Source organism: Zalophus californianus, chromosome 7 (assembly GCF_009762305.2).
Source record: "Zalophus californianus isolate mZalCal1 chromosome 7, mZalCal1.pri.v2, whole genome shotgun sequence".
In the NCBI taxonomy this organism is placed as follows: domain Eukaryota; kingdom Metazoa; phylum Chordata; class Mammalia; order Carnivora; family Otariidae; genus Zalophus; species Zalophus californianus.
In genome coordinates this window covers 95,314,665-95,337,308 of record NC_045601.1, presented here as the reverse complement: position 1 = coordinate 95,337,308, position 22,644 = coordinate 95,314,665, and the positions used below count along the sequence as shown (strand labels likewise).

The following is a 22,644-nucleotide window of genomic DNA, read 5'->3' as shown; positions in this document are numbered from 1 at the left end:
CATTCTTGACTAAATATGATCTACCTTAAATTAGTACTTTCACCACTTCATCAGTAACACAAAACAGTTTAACTCCATTTACCCTCCTCCTGCTTTTGTGACATTGCTTTTGAATATTTTTCTCTCACAAATGTTATAAACCCCATGAGACTATTGTTGTTGCTTTAAGTTACAAATATTTTTCCATATTTATCCCATTACCCTTCCTGGGGATCTTCTTTCCTTCCTGCAGATTCTTGGGATCATTTCTTTTACCCCGAAGAACTTCTTTTAGGATTTCTTATATTTAAGTCCTGCTAGTTACAACTTTGCTCAACTTTTAATTGTTTGAAAATGTCCTTAATTTGCCATAATTTTTGAAAGATTTTTTTTTCCAGAATACAGAATTCTAGATCAGCAGGGTTTTTTTTTTTCCCCCTCAGCACTTTAAAAATATCATTCCACTGACTCCTACTTCCCTAATTTTTTTAAAGATTTTATTTATTTATTTGATAGAGTGAGCAGCACAAGCAGGGGGGGGCGGCAGGCAGAGGCAGAGGGAGAAGCAGGCTCCCCGCTAAGCAGGGAGCCGGATGTGGGGCTCGATCCCCAGGACCCTGAGATCATGACCTGAGCCGAAGGCAGACGCTTAACCAGCTGAGCCACCCAGGCGTCCCTCTGTTGGCTTTTAATTAAGCATTTTCATTAGTCTTTTAGTGGTTACTCTAAAGATTATAATATGTATCTCATTCTTGACTAAATATGATCTACCTTAAATTAGTACTTTCACCACTTCATCAGTAACACAAAACAGTTTAACTCCATTTACCCTCCTCCTGCTTTTGTGACATTGCTTTTGAATATTTTTCTCTCACAAATGTTATAAACCCCATGAGACTATTGTTGTTGCTTTAAGTTACAAATATTTTTCCATATTTATCCCATTACCCTTCCTGGGGATCTTCTTTCCTTCCTGCAGATTCTTGGGATCATTTCTTTTACCCCGAAGAACTTCTTTTAGGATTTCTTATATTTAAGTCCTGCTAGTTACAACTTTGCTCAACTTTTAATTGTTTGAAAATGTCCTTAATTTGCCATAATTTTTGAAAGATTTTTTTTTCCAGAATACAGAATTCTAGATCAGCAGGGTTTTTTTTTTTCCCCCTCAGCACTTTAAAAATATCATTCCACTGACTCCTACTTCCCTAATTTTTTTAAAGATTTTATTTATTTATTTGATAGAGTGAGCAGCACAAGCAGGGGGGGGCGGCAGGCAGAGGCAGAGGGAGAAGCAGGCTCCCCGCTGAGCAGGGAGCCCGATGCGGGGCTCAATCCCAGGACCCTGGGATCATGACCTGAGGCAAAGGCAGACACTTAACCGACTAAGCCACCCAGGTGCCCTGTACTTCCATAATTTTTGTTGAAAACTTAACTATTTGTCTTAGTATTGCTCTTTGAAAATGATCTGGTCTGAAGCATATGTTTCTTACTCGTCTGTATTTTCCATATCCCTTCATCATATACTATAAGCTTCTTAATGACAAGGACCATTTCTGACTTGTTCATTCTCAGCATCTGGAATTATACCTGGTGCTTCTATATTTAATGCATAATTTTTAAAAGAACTTACAAGTGAATGACTGAATTATTTAAGTATAGTGCAATGCCTAACAGAAGTAGCAGCTTAACAGAGTGAATGAATGAAGCCATTGTCCCTTGACAAAATCCACACTCTTATTTCTAAGAGCCATTCAGATGGTTGCACAGACCTCCTGCTTAAATTAAATTTCACCATTGCATAAACATTTTCTTTTCTACGTTAATAGCTTTGATAAACTCGACTTTCATATTATATCTCCAGATAATAATATCTGAAAATAAGATATTAGTAGAGGTAAGATTCTTTTTAGCTTATTTATTATATTAAAGATGAGCCAAACCAAAATGTGTTCTATTGCAATTAACTTTTAGATAAATTGAATCCATAATGTAATTTCCAAAGGATGGAGATTTATTAAACACAGAGATTAAAGGAGGTTACAGTGATTTTAAGCAAATAAAGATGATGCTCATTCTCAGAAAGCATCAGCCTTAACAACCAGCAGAGCCAGACTTACAAACAGATGAAACTTCTACCCCTTGCCAAAGTAAAGGAAACACATTTAAAAACAAATTGGTTTTGCCTATTACTCTCAGCTATTTTTTGTAAATAAGAATATTCAGCCTTCCTGTCTGTTAACAAAGGTTACAAAATCGACCAAGTTTCACCTCAGTGATTACTTAAAAGACTTCTAGAATTCCTTTATATCACTTTACAACACAGGAGGCGAACCTTTGAAGCTCAGATGCTTATCCAACCTCTAGTTCTTTAATGGAAGGAGAAAAGAGGCTGTGCATTAATCAGAGTGAACAATTGTTGTGCCATATCCATAGAGGTATAGAAGAGAGTGGGGAAACAAAGACCTGACCATTTGTTTCTGAGCCACCTATGTGATTTTGGATCAGTCACACCAGGAACTTCTCTCACAATGGGAAGAGTTGAGACCTGGCTATCTCTATTTTGAAACATCCGTCTGGGTACAAAGCTTTCTTGAAATCGGGAATAGCGGTAGATACATTATTTGTTTGTTCAACAAATACTTGTACACCTACTATGTGCTTCAGTGCTTTGGAGCTTTTTGTGAATAAAATAGTCAAAATCCTGATGGTAAAGCAGCCCACGTTCAGTAGGAGAGGAAGAGTGACAGAGGCAGGACAGTGAGAAAGTGCTGCGAGCAGGAAAGAGCCGGATGCAAGGCTGTTGAGAGTGGGCTGCACAGGAGCTGCCTGGATGATGGGGCAGAGACAGTGGGGTGGAAGTGAGGAACTCAGAGCATTCATAATGAGGCAAGAGACTTCTAGAAACTAGGAACATGGAGATATCAGGACTTTCCAACTGTGAACACATTTCCCAGTGTAATGGATGCCATGTGAGGCTGACGAGCACCCATAAAGAGAACTGTTCTAGAAAGGGCTTTCCGGAAGTGCCCCTAGAGTTACTGTTAGTGATGATTATTTCTTATTAGTGCCTATTAATATAATAGCTACAACTATTTGTGGCATATGCTTGCTTTGTACCAGGCATGACACTGAGGGCTGTAGAGGCTACCTCATGTCACCCTCTACTAACCCTAATGGTGTGGGCACATTTTAATCCATATTATAGATATGGCCGTGAAGTCTTGGAGAGGATCATTTCCTCAAGTTCACAGAACTAACCAATTTGGAACCACAGTATTAACAGGAGTCTGCCAGATGGCAGAACTATTGTGCTTGGTAGGGGTCAGAATATGTGACTGAATATCCAGAATTATTTAACAAATATTTATCAGGTACCCACCATGAGCCAGAAACCGCACCAAAATTATAGAACAGAGGGGCCTTACGTACGTGTAATCCTCTCGTTGTAGGCATGAGAAAACTGAGGCTTATGGAAGTTGAGGGAATTTACAATAAAGTAACCTCCTATCTTTGTCACCTATGAATGGGAGACAAGAGCTGAAAAGACAGAAAGAAATGACAGCTCTATAAATTTTTATTTTAAAACATTTAGGTGGTGACATCACCATGACCTCAGCCTCTGGCCCCCCCACAAAGGTCAACAATTCCATAGCTATCCACAAACCAAAATAACTCAGCGCGGGGGAGCGGGGTGGGGAGGCTCAGGAGTCCATTTAAGCAACCTCAGCAACGCAGGAGAACACAAAACCGAGCCCAGCGGCACGTAAAGGGAAGGAAGAACAGCTTCATCTGGCCTCCATCGTTTCACGCCTCCCCTCCCCCGGGCCAGCACTATTCTAGGCCCAGAGGGAACGCCCTAGCTAGAGAAAGTTCTCGTGCTGGGAAAAGGAAAGCAGATGGTCAACCGGCTTGGGGAGCCTTTCCAGATACTTGCTTCCATGTCACTCCACCTGAAGACCAGCAAAGCTGAGTTGTGGAGAGATGGTCAGGGACTAGGCAGAAGAGCAGGGGCGACCGGTCGGAGCCACACAGCAGGGCGTCCCCACTAACGTGCTCTGCAGAGGAGCCCAGCAGCTCTTGTTGCTGAAAGAAGCGATGGCATGCGCAGTTGTCACACATCCCGCGCAGATTTTCCTGGGTTTTCACCCCAGGGGCATTTCCCCGCCGCCTGAGTTCCTCTCCACTCCCTAGCCAGCTCCACCCCCACCAGAGCCCAGGATCCCCACTGGCAAGCCCCCCAAGTCTCTGCAGCAGCAGAGGTACGCAATGCAAGGCCAGGGTCCCTGCGGCGGACCCTCCCTCACAAGTGCGGGCTTGAGGCTAGCCGCTCTAGCTGTGCACCTGCCCGCCCTTGCCCTACCCATCACCAGCCTCCCCAGCTGTGCACAGGCCCGGTGGGGGGGGGGTGCGGAGATCCTGCGGCCACAGGAGTGCCTACAGAGAGCCGAAGGCCCTGCAGCTGCTCCCGGACCTGGCCTTCGCGCTGTCCGGTCACTGGCCTCCACGCCTGGGCCTGCGGGCCGCTTGCCGCTAGCCGCGCGCCTGCACCCTGCTGACCAAGTCCCGCCGCCAGCCCCTACTGCAGGTGTGCGTGCCCCGGCGAGAGCCAGAAGCCCGGCTGCGCGCCTCCAGCTTTCACTGTGCCCGAAGCAGCGTAAGGAAGGAAGAAGTAAAATCGTCTTTGTTTGCTGATGACATAAAAAAAAAAAAAAATCCCAACAATTCCACCAAAAAAAAAAAAAAAAAAAACCTGTTAGAATAATTCAGTAGTAAAGTTTCAGGATATAATATGAACCTACAAAAGTCAGTTGCATTTCCATACACTGACAAAGAACTCTGAAAAAGAAATAAGGAAAACAATCCCATTTACAATAGCACCAAAACCAATACCATACTTAGGAATAAATTTAACCAAGGAACTGTAAGACAAAAACTGTAAGGCATTAATGAAAGGAATTAAGACAAAAATAAATGGAAAGATATCTCATGTTCATGGATCAGGGAATTGATATTGTTAAAGTGGCCATATTACCAAAAGCTATCTACAGATTCAGAGTAATCCCTATGGAGATTCCAAAGGTAGTTTTCACAGAAATAGAATTAATGATCTTAAAGTACATATGGAACTACCAAAGACCCCAAATAGTCAAAGCAATCCTGAGAAAGAACGAAGCTGGAGGCATCATACTTCTGATTTCAAACTGTACTGCAAAGCTGTAGTAATCAAAATAATATGGTACTGGCATAAAAGTAGATACAGAGACACCCCCCGCCAAAGAAAAACAAAACAGAATTGAGAGCCTAGAAATAAACCCTTGTATAGATGGTCAACTAATACTTGACAAGGGAAGCAAGAATTATACAATGGAGAAAGGCTGGTTTCTTCAGTAAATGGTGCTGGAAAAACTGGGTGTTCACATGCAAAACAAGGCAAATTGGACCCCTATCTTACACAACTCATGGAAATTAGACATAAGACCTTAAACTGTAACACCTAGAAGAAAACAGGACAAAAGCTCCCTGACACGCTTTTGGCAATAATTATTTTGAGAGGACAACAAAAGCACAAGCAACAAAAACAAAACCAAGTGGGACTACACCAAGCTGAAAATGCTTCTGCCCAGCAAAAGCAATGAGCCCCAAAATGAAACAGCAACCTTACAAGAGGGTCAGCAAAAGGGCAGAAAATATGTGTCAATCATATATCTAATAAGGGGTTAATTTCCAAAATATGTAAGGAACTCAACCAACTCAAAAGCAAAAAACAAAAACCAATGAAACAAAAACAAAACCAAAACTGATCTAAAATGGTCAAAGACCGAGCCTCAGCTTGCAGAGGACTCAGCAGCCTCCCCCTGGACCCCCTCCCTCCCCTGGCTGCCTGAAGCTCCATCCCCAGGCCCTCCTTCTCCCACCATTTTCCTCCATTTCCACTGAGGAAAAGGAATCCTACAGGATCCACTACCCAGAAACTCCACTCTCTCGATCCCTTTGCGGATGCAAGTAAGGGTGACGATCTGCTTCCTGCTGGCACTGAAGATTATATCCATGTAAGAATTCAACAGAGAAATGGCAGGAAGACCCTTACTACTGTCTAAAAACTTGCTGATGATTATGATAAAAAGAAACTAGTGAAGGCTTTTAAGAAGAAATTTGCCTGCCATGGTGCTGTCATTGAGCTTCCAGACTATGGAGAACTAATTCAGGCACAGGGCAACCAGCACAAGAATAGATGCCAGTTCCTCCCTCATAGAGATCGGACCAGCTAAGGACGACCAGCTGGAGGTTCATGGGCTTTAAGTGCTTTGGGCTCACTGAAGCTTAAGTGAGGATTTCCTTCCCATGAGTAGAATTCCCCTTCTGTCCTTTGTCACAAGTTTAAAAACCTCACGGCTTGTATAATGGGACCATTTGGGGTCTGCTTTTCACTTGGACGAGTGTCACTCCTTCATGCCATAAACTGAAAAGCGTCATGCTGTCTAGTCTTGAAGTCCCTCATTTAAACAGAGGTCAAGCAGTAGGCGCCTGGCAGTGTCCGGCCTGAAACCAAGCAGTAACGAGATGTCTCGGTCAAGCCCAGAGCCCCAAGATCACGGCCAGCTGTGTCTGGCCGGGAGCTCCTTGGCTCTCCCTCTTCAGAGTCCCCTGCCCTAAGAGAACGTCACCACCCGAAGAGCTCGTGGGGAAGCTGAGAGGACAGGAGGGGGTCAGACAGCACCAGCAGCTGTGCTGCTAGAGGGAGTCATTGGTAGTCCAAGCACGAGCCCTGGTGTCTCCAGCCTGACCAGGGGGCAGAGCTCAGAGCAGCCACCTTCCCTCTAGTCACATGTGATGGGACATCGGGCTCGCCATCACAGTATTTCTGACCAGACATTTCCCTGGCTAATAGGTGTCCGAACCCCAGAATGTGAGGCCAACCTTCTATCCGAGTGAAACTTTGATGGGAACACACTTCAAACTGATGGACCAGCCACATAGCTGGCTGCGGAGCTTGCAACTTTCTAGAAACAGCGGTCCAGTGGCACATAACAGACTGGTTTTCGGTTTATTTTTTCTTTCAGTTTTAATGTTACGTAATGTCTACAAACCCTTATTTAAATAAAATTTGTTGTCAGAGAAATCGGGTGTGGAGAAAAGGGAGCCCCAGTGCACTGCTGGTAGGAATGTAAATTGGTGGAATGGAAAACTACCAAAAAATGAAGGGTGGAACTACCATGTGATCCAGCAATCCCACTTCTAGGTATATATCCAAAGGCAACGAAACGGCTATCTCCCAGAGAAATCTGCACTCCCCTGTTTAGTACAGCAGTATTCACTCTGGCCAAGGTAGTATGGAAATAACCTAAGTGTCCATCAACTTAGCCGGTTGGGGGAATGGCTAAAGCTGTGAGATAGAGATGTACAGACATACACACAATTGCATATTATTCAGCCTTGGGAAAGAAGGGAATCCTGCCATTTGTTACAACATGGATGAACCCTGCGGCATTATGCTAACTGACCTAAGTCAGACAGAGAAAGACAAATACTGTGTGATCTCACTTATATGTAGAATCTAAAAACACTGAACTCATAGAAACAGAGTAGGATGGTAGTTGCCAAGGGCCAAACGGTTGGGAAAATGTGGAGATGTTAGTCAACGTGTATAAACCTTTAGTTAAGATGGCTATATTTCAGGGATCTAAGGTCGAGTGTGGTCACTGTAGTTAACAACACTGTATTGTGTCCTTGAAATTTGCTATGACAGTAGAATCTTAATGTTCTCACCGTGACAACAAAACGGTGATTATGTGAGGTGATAGATATGCTAACAAAACTTACTGTGGAAAACATTTTGCAATATATGTGTTTTGAATCATCCCACTAAATAGCTTCAACTTACACAATTTTATATGTCAATAAATAAATTCTGGAAATCTAAAGTACAACATGATGATTATAGTTAACAATACTGTAATTTTTCCTGAAAGTTGCTGAGAGGTGAAATCAAATGTTCTCACCACACTTGCGTGCGCGCGCGCGCACACGCACACACACACACACGCACACACACACACAGAGGCACACACTAAGACAATTATGTGAGGTGATGGAGATGTCAACCAACCCCACCATGGTGATTATCTTGCAATATAGAAGTGTACCAAATCAACACGCTGTATATCTTAAACAATGTTATTGTGTAAATTATATCTCGGTAAAGCTGGGGGGAAAAACCGAAAAGATCCGACGTGTAAACATTCCTTAGAAGTTACTGCTCTTCTGTTCAGTCGGTCACTGAGAATGACTGAATCAAGAAAAAGTTAAATGGCATTAACTTTTACTCCCCACCAAAAACTGCTTTCAGAGTGAAGTTTGTGGCTTATAGGCCTTTTTTTGTCTGTGTTTATAATGACTGTTAATAGACTGCTTGGAGATCGCTGTAATTAAATATGGCAACTGAAAGAAGTAGGGCCTCCCCAACAAAGGACAAGTGGCTTTTAACTGGAGTCAGGCAGACTGTAAACTTTCCCCACTTTGGCCCACCAAAAACTTGGACTTGGCCATTACAATGGCACCACATGAGATGTATTCACTGAATTAACATCTGGGCATGGTTATCAGTTTGTTTTCATCTGGAATATTCATTTTTAAAGTTTGGCCCGTGTTTCCCATTTATTTTTCAAAAGGTGTATTAGGTTCCAAATACTTGAAGCAACCCGTGGCAGGCGTCAACCTGGCTCAATTCTTGGAAAGGACTTACAACCGAAAAACCCCTATGAGCTAAGTCACATTCACATAATTCAGGTAGATTGCAGTGGGGAGGGAGATCAAGTTGATACTAATTACTTAGCAAAAGCATTCTTTATAGAACCCACAAAGGAAAACTTTAATCCAGTTTCAGGAGTTCTCAATGATTTCTGTCATGTAGCCTGACTAACAAGCCCTGATTTATGTGAAGGCTATGGCCACGATGATTCTTATCTTCAGCCAGTAAGAAACCTATGCTCATGAGAATGAGGTGCCATCCTCAAAGTATATTCCACAGAGAGTTGATCGGAAATCAATATGGAAAAAAATCACTTTAAAAAATGTTCTTGCAGGCAAATAGGTTTGGCAAATGTCAAGTGAAATTTAAGGTAAATGCGTTGGGTCTATGACAATATTTTAGAATGTTCAAGGGACTATTGTGCCTCTCCAAGCTTATCTGAAGATAGCCTTTTGTTTGTTTGTTTGGCAGAGTATCCTGGCTTCATCTTTTCTTTGCAGTGTGTCCCCCTGTTTTAGGGCCAGTCACCATCCACTCTGTCAGCTTTCCCATTTTCAAAAGAGAGTAACACTTATTTTGATGGGTTTAATATGAGGATTGAGTAAAAGTTTATATACATATGAATTGCCTGGCACATGACAAAGCCTACAAATGGCTGTTTCCAGGCATGGGCACGACTCTGGTGATAAAGACTAACGTACCTGTCTCTTCACACCCTCCACTTTTTTTTAAACATCTGTGTAGCCCTTCACAGCTTAAAAGCCTGAACTTCTTCTCTTTTTTGGGCAATCTCATCTCTGATTCTGCTACCTTGACCTCTGTTTCTTGCACTTCTCTCCAGGGTCTCATTATTGCGTCTGTCCCAGCCCATGCTGATGCATACACGCTCACGGCATTCTCCAAAATGTGAAATTTGGGGGAAACACAGGATTAAACCATGTTCAACACACGTTACACATTTCATTTCAGCAGGATGTCTCTGAGCCTCAGTTATGTATGGCATTGTGCCCCTCTGGAGAGAGCTATAACAGAGAGCATATTTTCCAAATTTATGTTACAATGGAACTCCACTTTTCTTGGAGTATCTATGGGTCCCAGTGGGACAGAACACACATTTGGAAATGCTACTGTATAGGCTTGCTGGAAATGAAATGGCCCCGCTGCTGAAGTCAAGGAGAACCTCCGAGACTATATCCCCGGTAATCTGTTCTCTGATACTGATCAGAGGTCAAGAGTGACACGTACCTACAGCGTCCAGCTTACTTACATTATCACAAAAACATTTTGATAATGCCACAGCTAAAAAAAAACTTCACAGACAGCAAAATCTCGAGTAGCTTAAATTTCCCAGGCTACAAAGTATACCAGGACAGATTGAGTTTTCTGGTTAATTCTGGTTAATGTAGGGTAAAAATATTTATAAAATCGATAGGTATACTTTTTGAACTTTGTCAATTCAGTAAATAAACATAATTGAACATGTCTTGATGATTTGAGTTATTTGGGGTATTAGGAGGCAGGGCCTTTGGGAAGTAATTAGGTCACGAGGGAGCAACCCTTATGATGGGATTAATGCCCTTCTTAGAAAGGGCATGAGAGAGCTTGCTTCTCTGCTCTCCGCCGGGCAAAGACACAAGGACACTGCTGTTTGCAAACCAGGAGCAGGCCCTCATCGAGAACCCTTCCTGGCCTTCAGAATTATGAGAAATAAGTGTCAGGTGTCTGAGGCACCCAGTCTATGGTAACTTGTTACAGCAGCCCAAGCAGCCTAAGACAAGGGCCTCACAAAGGCATGGCAGACATTGCCAACGAGACAATCCTTTACCCCTTCTAGGGAAAGGAAGGGCTCCAGCTAGCATGTTAGTTGCATCCTGACTGATTGCAGATTTTTGCTGACCACACTGACCTCTGACTCCTGAGAGAGTTGCCCAGAGGCTTGTCTATTGTGACACCTTCTGTCTTTGTAGGGCTCAAACAGCATGAAAACCGTGCTGCTTTTGGGAACTAAAGCAAGGACAACTTCCACAAAGCAGCTCGTATGACTGGCACTGGGGAAAGGCTCTTCCCCCTGGCTCCTACCAGGAAGCAGAAAACACACTCCCTAATTAATATCAAGGAAAAATGAATAATGTGCTTACCTCTTTATAGTAGAATAATTGGATGACTTCCAATGATATCTTGACTTTAAGGAATGAACGTTCCACCAGTCACAGATTCTAGAGGTGGTACACCCCAGAGCAATCACATGACTTGACCTAAGAGCAAAAAAATCCTGAAGTTTCCAAAGACAGATAAGTCGGCTTAATTTCAATGCATTCAGATGGCCAATCTTCCTCTTGTATTATTTCTCCCATTTTCCTGCTAGACTCGGAAGTTTCTTGCCTTTGTATCTTGTTCTTATCTTGCGTATGTATCTCTAACATAGCAGATGCCAGCTGGATATAGTCAGAAATAAGCAGCTTTTAGCAGAATTCTAGAATCATAAAAATCAGGCTCCCAAGGTTTTCCAACAAGTCTTGAACCTAATATTTGCCACTGTGTCTTACCGCCTGTACAAGGGGTTCCAGGGAGGGGTAGAGAAGATATTTTCTTCTACTCTGTTCCTGACAGGCAGTTCCATTCACAAGTGGAATTAGGAAAGGGGACTTGTGATTAGATCATAGAGGAAGCCTGGGATGCAGCAGATAAATAACAGGGTAAAACCTCTGAGAGCTGACTACGACAACTTCCGCTGGGGAAGCCCAATCTAGTAGGATACTACCAAGAGACCGAGAGCTCTTAAGATTTATTAATAGCATTCATTAATAAGATTAATTAAAATTTTTTATAAAATTTAGGTCAGCAGTTCCCAACCTTGACTCTGCACATTAGCATCCCAAAGCCTAGGCTGCAACTGAGCCAATTAAATAGAAGCCTCTGGGGTGGAGGGGGGTGGAAACTAGACATCAGTTGTTTGAAAATCTCCCCAGCTGATTCCAATGTGCAGCCAAAATTGAGAACCACTAATCTAGGCAGATTTGAGAAGGGAAGATGGAGGAGATCAGCACAGGTTAGTTTGCGCATTATCGGGTGAGTTTCTTATTCAAGTGTTAGTTGGGGAGGGTGGGAATACCGATTATGTCCAAGGGAACGTGCCAGGTACAGATGAGAGCTGGCTGGCAGGAAGCAGCGGAAAAAAATTTGCTCCTGGGCCTCAGGAGCAAATATCTCGTCAGTCCACAGGGTTTGTTTAAACTATGGAGGTTTTCCATAGAACCCAGAATTTGTTGACTTCATCTCTCCCCGGCTATGGTGCCCGGATAGACCGGAATCTGGAGGAGCGTGTCTGACGGAATGCAGATAGTTAGAGCAATAAAGACACCGCGAGTCAGCAGTGTTGTTATAACTAGTAGAGAAGGGCGAGAGCTAACCTCAGAAGCAGATGATTTTAAACGTTCAGCTGAAAAGAGTAGGGAAATGAAACATGGGATATTGCACTACTACGGAAAAAGAGGTAGCCCAAAGAAGGGGGCTCCCGTGTTTCTGATGCTGTTAAAGCTGGTGAGTTACTCAAGGTCTAGAAAAGTCAAAAGCTGAGACAAAATGGCCAACAAGAATGTGAAAAGATGCCAAAGGTCACTAATCATTAGGGAAAAGCAAATCAAAACTATAAGAAGATATTGCCTCACACCCATTAGGATGGCTACTATCAAAAACAAAACAAAAAAGGACAAGTGATGGCGAGGATGTGGAGAAATGGTAATTCTTGCACACTGCAGGTGGGAATGCAGAAGGCGCCGCTGCTATGGGGAACAGTATGGAAGTTTCTCAAAAAATTAAAACTGGAACTACTGTATGATCCAGCAGTTCTGCTTCTGGGTGTATATTTTTTAAAAAATTGAGAGCAGGGTCTTGAAGAGATATTTTTACACCCATGTTCATAGCAGCATTATTCACAATAACCAAAGGTGGACGCAATCCAAATGTCCATTGATGGATGAACAGATAAACAAAATGTGGTGTCTACATACAGTAGAATATTATTCAGCCATAAAAAGGAAATTCTGACACAAACGACAACATGGGTGAGCCTTGAGGATGTTATGCTCGGTGAAATAACCTACTCATAAAAAAAGACAAATCTTGTGTGATTCTGCTTACATGATTAAAATGGTAAATTTTAGGTTACATGTATTTTGCCACAATTAAAAATAAAAAGTATAACAGTATAGTTTCTATAATATGCAAATATTTTGGGCTGAGGAAGAGGAATAAAAGTATAATCTCTTATTTCTTGCTTTATTTGTGTGTATACGTACTTGTATGCATGTGCACGTGTGTGTGTGTGTGTGTATATATATTTATATACATACACCCATCTTCATACCAAGAACCAATGGAAGAATAATAGGAAACTAATAAAATGGGTGGAGGGAAGTGGGACTCAGACTTCTTGTGACATCTTTTTAATGGTTTTGACTTTTGAATCGAGTCAATGTATTGCCGATTAAAAATTAAACTGTCCAAGTAATAAATCTAAGGACGGGTAAAAGCCGAGGACAGAGAAGAGGAGTGTGGGTGGATCCTCCAAAGGCCTCTTGGGGCCTGGTCTTTAATAGACACATCAACAGTGGCTTTATTCCAAGTGTCTGTGGTACCCATTTATCTTGCGCTGAGACAAATGGGAGATTAAAGGGAAACTCTGCTAGGAGACAGGGAACGAAGGCCTGAGAATTCTGGAGCGAGAAGCAGGGGAGCTCCACCCTGCCCGGATGGCATGAGGCCCAGCACCTTGCTGAGGATGGAGGAATCCAGGGAACTGGGGACCTAGAAATGTTCCCGGAGAGCTGTATGTTACAGATGAAGGGAACCACAGTCCCAGGAGGGAGGGAAGGCCGTGTCACCCTGGAGAAACAAGGAACGTAGGCTCAAAGGGAAAAGAGCAAAAAATATATAAGCTTTATATACTGGGCTGGACTCAAGGAAGAATCCTGGGATGTCTCAAATGCCACTTTTTGGGGGGGAGTTAGTGTACATCGGGGTCCTATCTCCCCATATGGAAATAGAGTGTCCCCAACTAACACCTTGATGCCTCGGCTCTCTCTCTGTGGAGACTCAGTTTACAAACTGTACACTCACTCTGGACCCCAGCTCAGCTTGACCAGCATCCTGGCAGGCTTGAAACCAAGGATATCTTCTCTCTGTGGTTCCCTCTCCTTCTTCCCCCAGGCAATGCTAATTCACCCCTTTGGTCTTGGGCTGGCCAAGCAAAGCAGGTTTGGTGAGGGGAGTATTTTTCCTGGAAAACTGTTCTCATGCAGCACACATTCTTGTTGGGTGCTTTTCCAGAACTAGCATTGTTCGGTCGAAGCGTACGTGCATTAAGGGTCTGATACCTATTGCCAAATTGTCTCCTAAAGAGGCCGTTCAATTTTCACTCTCAGCAGCAGTGCATTTTGAGAGTCGGCTCCACCACGTTCTCGCCAACACTGTGCACAATCAGACTTTCCTGTGTTTGCCAAACTACTAGGGGAGAATGTGATCTCATAACTCTTAAATTTGAGTAGAGTTGGCCATTTATATTCTTCTACTGTGAATTGTATTTTCATGTCCATTAAGAACATTTTAGGAGCACCTGGGTGCCTCAGTCGGTTAAGGTTCGACTCTTGATTTCAGCTCAGGTCACGATCTCAGGGTCCTGGGATGGAGCCCCGAACTGGGCTCCCCACTCAGCAGGAAGTCAGCTTATCCCTCTGCCCCTCCCCCCACTCATGCTCTCTCTTTCCTCTCTCAAATAAATAAAATCTTAAAAAAAAAAAAAGAAAATGTTATCCTTTGCCATTATAATATTTTCTCCAGTTTGTCCTTTGACTTTGTGGTAGTTTTTTGATGGGTAGGCATTTATCCACCTTCCCTTCATGGTTCCTGTGATTTTGTGTTTTGCTTAGAAAGGCTTTCCCCACTCTAAAATTATATTTAAAAAAAATTCTCTTTCATATTGTCAGCCTTTATCAGTTTTGGTTTTGATAGGGTACCTTAACAGAATCTTAGTTTGTGGTAAGACAGGTTTCTGCAGTTAAAATAAAGAAAACATTTCATAAAACTGGACATTTTGCTTGGCTATCTGTTCCCCACCCCACCCCCAAGATGTTATGGCTCTAGTTTCTGCCTCTCTAGGGGCATTTGCAAGTATTTCTCATAATTGTAATCTAAAAATACATCTATAGAAATATTGCTACCACCAAGCATATGCAGGAGCAAGTTTCCGTGCCGTGGGCAGCCTGCATTCTGCTCTGGAAGCCAGACAGAGATTGTTTTTACAGTCCTAACAACAGTTTCCAGTAAACAGATTACACCGTGTGGGAGAACCAAATTTGAAAGGGGCCTCGGTTGAGCTTTCATTATTTGTCAATTATCAGCATGAAGCTACTTAAAGATGTCACGTGACAGGTCATTAATACCATGGGCCAGAAGATGTCCATTAAGGAAGAATTCTCCTAAAGGGTTCATTCAGAAACATTAAGAAAGGTTTCCAAAGCAATGGTTTCATTGACTTCAAAATAGGGCAACTTTTAACTTATCTTCTTATGTGATTTGGAGAGTCTGCCAGAAATTATTTATTCTAATCCCCACCTCCAGGAAGAATACTCCCAGTGCCTTATTCCTTGAGGGAACAAAACATCAAATACACTGGATATACTGTATCGTGCTGGTGAAAATTCCAGAATTCCTGGTAGGAACACAACCCTCCATATAAATCTATTTCCAAGGATCTCCACCACCAATACAGTTCAAAAAATATTAATAAGGAGGAAAATGTTCTCTTTTCATTCTCCAATGTCCCCTGTGCCTACCAGAGGCTGGACAGCAGTGAGATGATCTTGCCAAAGGAATGAGAAACAGAGCAAATGGAAAGACCATAAAAAGCCATTGTTCGTTGGGGGCACCAGGGTCATGCGGCCAGCTCTTGGTTTTGGCTCAGGTCTGATCTCAGGGTCATGAGATCGAGCCCCATGTTGGGCTACGTGCTCAGGACTGAGTCTGCTTTAGATTCTCTCTCCCTCTGCCCCTCCTGCTCACACGTGCACTCTCTCTCTCAAATAAATAAATATTTTTTTTTTTTAAAAAGCCATTGTTCCTCAAAGGCATGAACCATAGAGAGTCATTTGGTTCTTCCCCAGCTGATTGCCCACGAAGATGATGAAATCTGGACTCCACTCTCCACACCACTCCACCTCTGCTCCTTTCGACCCTCAGATCCTCAATATTCGCATCTGCATGTGATCGAAAGTGTTGTTAATCACCAGCACCTGGAAATATAACCTTTCCCAGGGAGGGTAGCCAGATTCAGCAAATAAGAATACGGGATACTCTCTAAAATTTGAATTTCAAATAAACACTGAATAATATTTAATAAAAGAATATCCTGGGCCATGTTTGGGACTTCGACTAACAATTTTCAACATTATCTGAAATTCAAATTTAGCTGATGTCCTATATTTCATATGACAACCCTACTCCCAAGGCAGCCACTTAGAACAACTATAATGAAGAAGAAGTCTCTCATAAAGAAATAAAAATCTGTCTTGTACCCATTGGTGGTCCTTCAGATATTTAAAGAAAGGTATAGAAGCACTAAAGTTACACGGACTTAGATTTAGTTTTGTTACTTTGTGCCCTTGGGCAGTTTCTTTAACATCTCTGTTTTCTCATCTCTACAGGGAAACCATTTTTATTATTGTAGCTCTTAGAAGCCCCAAATAATGTCATGCAGCCTAGTCAGAGCGGTGGTTGAAATCAGCCACAATTCTGAGTAATGTTAATGGAAATTTAAAGAAGACAATTTTCACAAGGGTACAACACTAAGATTGCTGTTACCCCTTTCCCAGGAGATGAAGGGGAATATCAGTTAGAGAATGTTTAGAGTGGTCAGAGAATGCTTAGCCGCTGATGACATATTGTCTGTATCTAGTCATCATGAAGACGGGCTCCTGAGTCTATTGTCTCAAAAGTCCAAAGAGCATTTCTAAGGTATTGACAGGTTTTAATAGTTATTTCTCAACTGCAGTAACTGTAATCTTGAGAGAGTCTAAGTTCATTATAGAGAATGTTAGTTGTTGGCAAATAATTATTGTTATTCCATTTAATAGTTTAAGTGAATTCTTTTTTTTATCAAAGTTGTGGTAAGTCACCTAATAACTGCTTTCACTGATCTGTTGTAATTAAAGTAAAGGGCGCCTGGGTGGCTCAGTCAGTTAAGTGTCTGCCTTGGGCTCAGGTCATGATCCCAGGGTCCTGGAATCGAGCTCCACGTAGGGCTCCCTCCTCAGCAAGGAGCCTGTTTCTCCCTTTCCCTCTCCCTTTGCCCCTCCCCCACACTCACGTGCATACGCCCGCGTGCGCTCTCTCTCTCTCTCTCTCTCTCTCTCAAATAAATAAAATCGTTTAAAAAAATAATTAAAGTAAGCAGTATATAAACTGTGCAGATTCTCTTGAAAAATAAATTTCTTTGGAATAATTAACTTGTAGGCATTTATACTAAACGTGTAATGTAAAATCTTATTCTTCCATATTATTATAACATTTCCAGTATGGTTCTGAGCTGCATCCTGGTCCCTCAGCTGTAGAAATCAGCCAGTTGCCCACATCTTATGATGAGGTACCACAGTGGAGCAGGATTTTCTCCTCCCTTGTGCTGGACACTATATTTTTAGTAATAAATCTCAAGATCATGTGGCACATTACCAACTGATTTCCACTGATCTGTCAACTACAACCACTTTTTGTTCTTAGATATGTTGTGGATAAATTTCTTATATTTTGCATTTGGTTTCCTCATTCCCAAATTTATAAAACTTGTTAAAATTTAGCTTTTATTTGTAGGTTGCAAATCTAGCATATCCAGATTGTTTTTGTACTCTTCTAAATCTTTACCATTTACTTATTTTTTGTTGGTGGTGGTCACAGGCACCATGTTTGTTTTTGTAACCACATATTTGTTTTTAAAATACTTTTTGTTTTAGAAACTCAAGCTTTGAGACAGAATGACTGAGGAATCTTATGTTTAAAAACTAAAAAAGACTCCCTTTGTGTAGCATTATATCAAAGGGAAGCGGTTTTTCTTACCACCAATTGCTGGGTAACCATCATTCAGGTCAGTTAACAGACATGGGTGACCAGACGGCTAATCTCTCTAAAGCATCTATCTAACAGGGAGGCCATGAAAGGAAGGTAATTAACAAAGATGATAGCAGGTCTTTGCAATATTCTGAGCTCAGTAGAAAAGTAGATAAGCTTTATTTTGCATTTCAAACATGTGTTCTAGAATCAGGTGATCAAGGTGCCTCGGTGCCTCAGTCAGTTGGTCCCTGACTGTTGATTTGGGCTCAGGTCTTGATCTCAGGGGTCCTGAGTTGAAAGCCCCATATTCGGCTCCATGCAGAGCCCACTGAAAAAAAAAATCAGGTGATCATTTTTCCTTAATATTTTTCCACAAACCTATTGGTAGGTACACATCACATAATGTAGTTTTGGCATTTAAAGTTCTATATCTAGGTTGGGAACAGCTTTCTGTCTGGCAGTGGGGAAGAAAAGGCACTTCTCTCCAAAGGCCATCCTTGATCTTAAGAGACATAAGCACCACATACCAGAGATATGAGGCAGCTAACTATAAGCCAAGATCACTGATTCTTGGCACAAAAGATGATGGACTCCCCCATCCAGTTGGAGTCATAATTCAGCTTAATGCTAAACAATGTTTACATATTATCCTCTAAAGCTAAGGATTTCCTTGCAAAGCTGAGCACAAACCAATTATGCATTTTGAATATACATCACAACATGAAAGAACCACATTTCTTGTTGCTTTCCAATTGTCATTTTAAACCCACCTGCCTATCTTTTTCTATTCTTTCCCTACACTTAGCTCTCAGGTAAGTAATGTTTGTATAAACCAAGTGAATTCTATTTTTTTTTAATTTCTGTGCTTTATTTTACCTTTTTGTTGGCAAGAGAAGAAGGATGGGGAGAATATATTTTTAGGGTTTTTTTTAAGTTGCTAAAGCACTCAAATTAGGAACAGATAAGCAAGAAACTGATGAATAAGATGTGGGCCAGGACACAAAAACTAACTCTGAAAAATAACCGCTCACACAAGTAGCATGGTATAGTAGAAAGACAATGGGCTGTGGGTTCAGCAAGAACTGGCTAGTAAACATGGATTCCTCTACTTATTAACTAGGGGACTTTGAGCATGTAATCTCAGAGCCTCAGCTTCACCAAATTCCTTACCAGCAATTTGGGATAACTGCTATTTCTTCTGTTTCTTTCTTTTCTTTTCTTTTCTTTTTTTTTTTTTTGAGAGAGGGAGAAATAGCACACAAAGGGGGTTGGTCGGGGAGGAGGGCATGGGCAGAGGGAGAGGGAGAAAATCTTAAAATCTTAAGCAGACTCCGTGCTGAGTGGGGGAGCCATCACAGGTCATGATCTCAATTGTTTCTGGGTTGTTTAACAATGACTCAGAGGCAAGCTGGCTCATGCCTGCTGCGAAAAACTCTAAGTAGTGTTGCTTCCTTATACTTAACATTTCTTGGATAAACTTTAGTTCCAAGTCCACAAAACAGTGCCTGCTCATGAGGTGTTTTGTGCACTTCGGTTTTCTAGAGAATGCTATGAAGCCATTCCTCCAACTACGAAAGTGATCTTACTGGCACCAACTGAATGTCAAACCACACCGAGATGTGTGTACAAAGGAGGGAGGGCCCATAAAAGCATGTTTTATCTGTTGCCAAACTTTCCCCCCTCCTTCACAAAAGAGTATAGGTCTTTCACAATTCATGCACTGCAAGTGTGAGTTCCCTTAGAAAAAATTTTGAATGAGATACTAACTCTGAACAGCGAGTTAATTCCTTAGAGCTCCTAGACCAGAAAGGAGCATTTAGGGGCCAGTGACAAGTATTCACAGCCATGAAAATTAGGTGTTCTCCAGAAGAATCTAATGTTTCCATATAACAGCAACCTAGAGCCTCCAGAGTACCAAAGGAAGGGGAGTTAAGAAGGAAAGGCAACATTTAACCAAGAAAGAGTGTGGTGGGTTCTAGTGAATTCCCAGCCTAGAGTCTTCACCCCATCAATCCTCTCATCCTTTATGAAAAATGTTTATTCATTAACTTCCCTGTGCCTCTATTGTCCCTATTAGGGAACCATTGATGCTCATTGTACTCTGTTTTTGTTGTTGTTGCAAATGTCAGACAACACTCATGTGGCCTGGAATAGACGATCTTTGCTTGGATGTTTGTGTTGTTTATTTCCCAGTATTACAAATAGCTTTTTAGTAAAGTGAACTTTTGAAGAAATATTCCTCTTCCAATCAACTATGCTGAACCAGGAAGTGGATTTTGAGGTGTCATACTGTGTGATAAAAAAGATTTTGAGTTTTTTTTAGAGATTTTAAAACCCTTTCTTCATTACATAAAGAAATTAAGTAGTATTGTGGTAGGCAGCCTTCAGAGATGGCCTTCAGTGACCCTTGCCTCCTGGTGGTCCTGCCCTTGAGTGTGGGCTAGACCTAATGATTGGCTTCTTATAGAATATGGCAAACATGATAGGACTTCATTTCCGTGCTTAGGTTATGAAGACTATGACTTCATCTTGTTGGACCCTATTGTCATGATGGGGGGTGGGCCATGTGGCAAGGAACTGAGGCCCTTAGTCCAAAGCCCATAAAGGATGGAATCTTGACAACCAACAAACTAACCAATGAGTGAACTTGAAAGTGGATCATGCCCCAAATGAACTGTGACACAGATGACCGAGGGCCCAGTGGGAACCTTGATTGCAGCCTCATAAGAGATCCTGAAGCAGAGGACCCAACTAAGGCTTGCCCAGATTCTCGATCACAGAGACTCTGAGATAAGTTGCTTGAAATCACCAAGTTTTAGGGCAACTGTTGTCCAGAAATGGAAAGCAATACAAGTATCATCTTATTTCTGGTTTTAAAGACTAAAATAACTACAGATAAACAACGTACAGTGTCTTTGGCCTTTTTTAGTTTAAATATGTAACTGGGATACCAACAAGGAAGTACAATATGACTTCGAAAATTTAAAACAAAGTATCAATCACCTACAAAATTTATCAGTGATCTATGCTGAGTAGTGGGGTGATGAGTGATGTTATTTTCCTCTTTGTACTTTTATGCATTTACTAAATTTTCTACAGTTAACAAGTGTAGTTTTATAATAGAAATTGATAATGAAATGTATCACTGAATGTGTAAGGATCCCACTTCCAAAATGCAGTCAATATAAATCAAAGCAATGTACTAAATAAAAGTGCTTCACTGAATTAACTACCTTTTAAACATGGTTTGACAAAAGCAAAGGATTCTGACACTGATATATTAAACTGACATTTAAGAGATATATTTTCAAGGGTGCCTGAGAGGCTCAGTCAGTTAAGCACCTGCCTTTGGCTCGGGTCATGATCTCAGGGTCCTGGGATCGGTCTGCTTTGGGCTCCCTGCTCAGCAGAGAGTCTGCTTGACGGTCTCTCTTTCCCTCTCCCTCTGCCCCTCCCCACCCCCAGTCATGCACTCTCTCGCTCTCTCTCAAATGAATAAAATCTTTAAAAATAAATAAAATAAAAGATACATTCTCAGGGGCACCTGCGTGGCTCAGTTGGTTAAGCATCTGACTCTTGGTTTCAGCTTAAGTCATGATCTTAGGGTTGTGAGATCCAGCCCTACATGGGGCTCAGTGTGCAGTCTGCTCAGGATTCTCTCTCCCTCTCCTTCTGCCCCTTCCCCTCCTCACTCTCTCTCTCTAAAATAAATAAATTTAAAAAAAAATAAAAATAAAAGATATATTTTCAAAGTAGTGTGAGAATAAGAGTGAGCAAAAGAACATATGCATGAAAGTATGAACATAATTTGAAATATATTTGAGTGATAGAATCAGGATAAATGCCTAGGACCACCTTGTAAAGCCCTATAGTCAAACTAAGCAAAAATGAAGCAGGAAAATCTGAATGCACATCATTCCTTACATATTTTATTGGGTATTTTTTGGTTAGGTCACATGATTTAGATCTCCACACCTGAAATTAATTTTTGAAAAACACTTAATTTGAGAATACCACACCATGACATGGTCAGCGATGAGTTCCAACATTTATCCACATATATTGTCAATGAACTTAAGCAAAAGACAGAATATTTAAGTTTAATTCAAGTTAGTCATTCAGGATACTTATTTGGCATCAAGAGGAATCGGGATTCTGGTAGCTAAGTGATGAGTCAACTTTACAGGGGAACTCATTATGCATCTTGTAATGGTTGGAGGGAAAAGAGATGTTAAATATTAGCTGTCTCAAATCAGACCATCTTACTCAGCAAACCTATTTTAAAAGGTTGCTACTTTTTTGGAACCAGATAATTTGATGAGACATGAAACAATGGAAAATTAGTCTAGTTATGGAACACAAGACATTTCCAACGCTCCGATTATCTTAAGATGAAGTTTGCTGCTCTGGAAAGCCCAGATGTGGTGTGGCTTCCTGAGAGAGGTCATGATCATGTCTTGTTTATGAAAGTACCATCTTTAGAAAAGAATGCATAGGGCCTGACATAATGGTGACATGTAGTGGAATGACTACTGGTCTCAGCACAAAAAGATTTATCTACTCTGTCACTTTCTAGCTGTGTGAGCTTGGACAAACAATCACCCTTCTAGCTTCACTTAAATTATTCATTAAATGCAAATAGTCCTTATCTCCTATTTCAGTGACGGGTTGGGAATCTCAGTAACATATATATTTGTGTTAAGAGCTTTATAAACCCAAATTGACACACAAATGTTAAGACTAAGACATCAATGTGGGCATAATCAAGTACCTAAAGAAGCAAAAGTTTTCCCAGGAGAAACAACTCTAAATTAATC

General features: G+C 41.6%; 1 protein-coding gene across 1 annotated transcript in view; it reads right to left on the bottom strand.

Moving 5' to 3' along the window:
• COL21A1 (collagen type XXI alpha 1 chain) overlaps window positions 1–11,328 on the bottom strand; it is a 367,375-nt gene extending 356,047 nt beyond the window's left edge. Inside the window, exon 1 of the mRNA XM_027603472.2 lies at window positions 10,867–11,328. The gene's annotated coding sequence lies outside the window, so the exon portion shown is untranslated. The remainder of the gene's footprint in view (window positions 1–10,866) is intronic.
• Window positions 11,329–22,644: the final 11,316 nt, after the last annotated feature.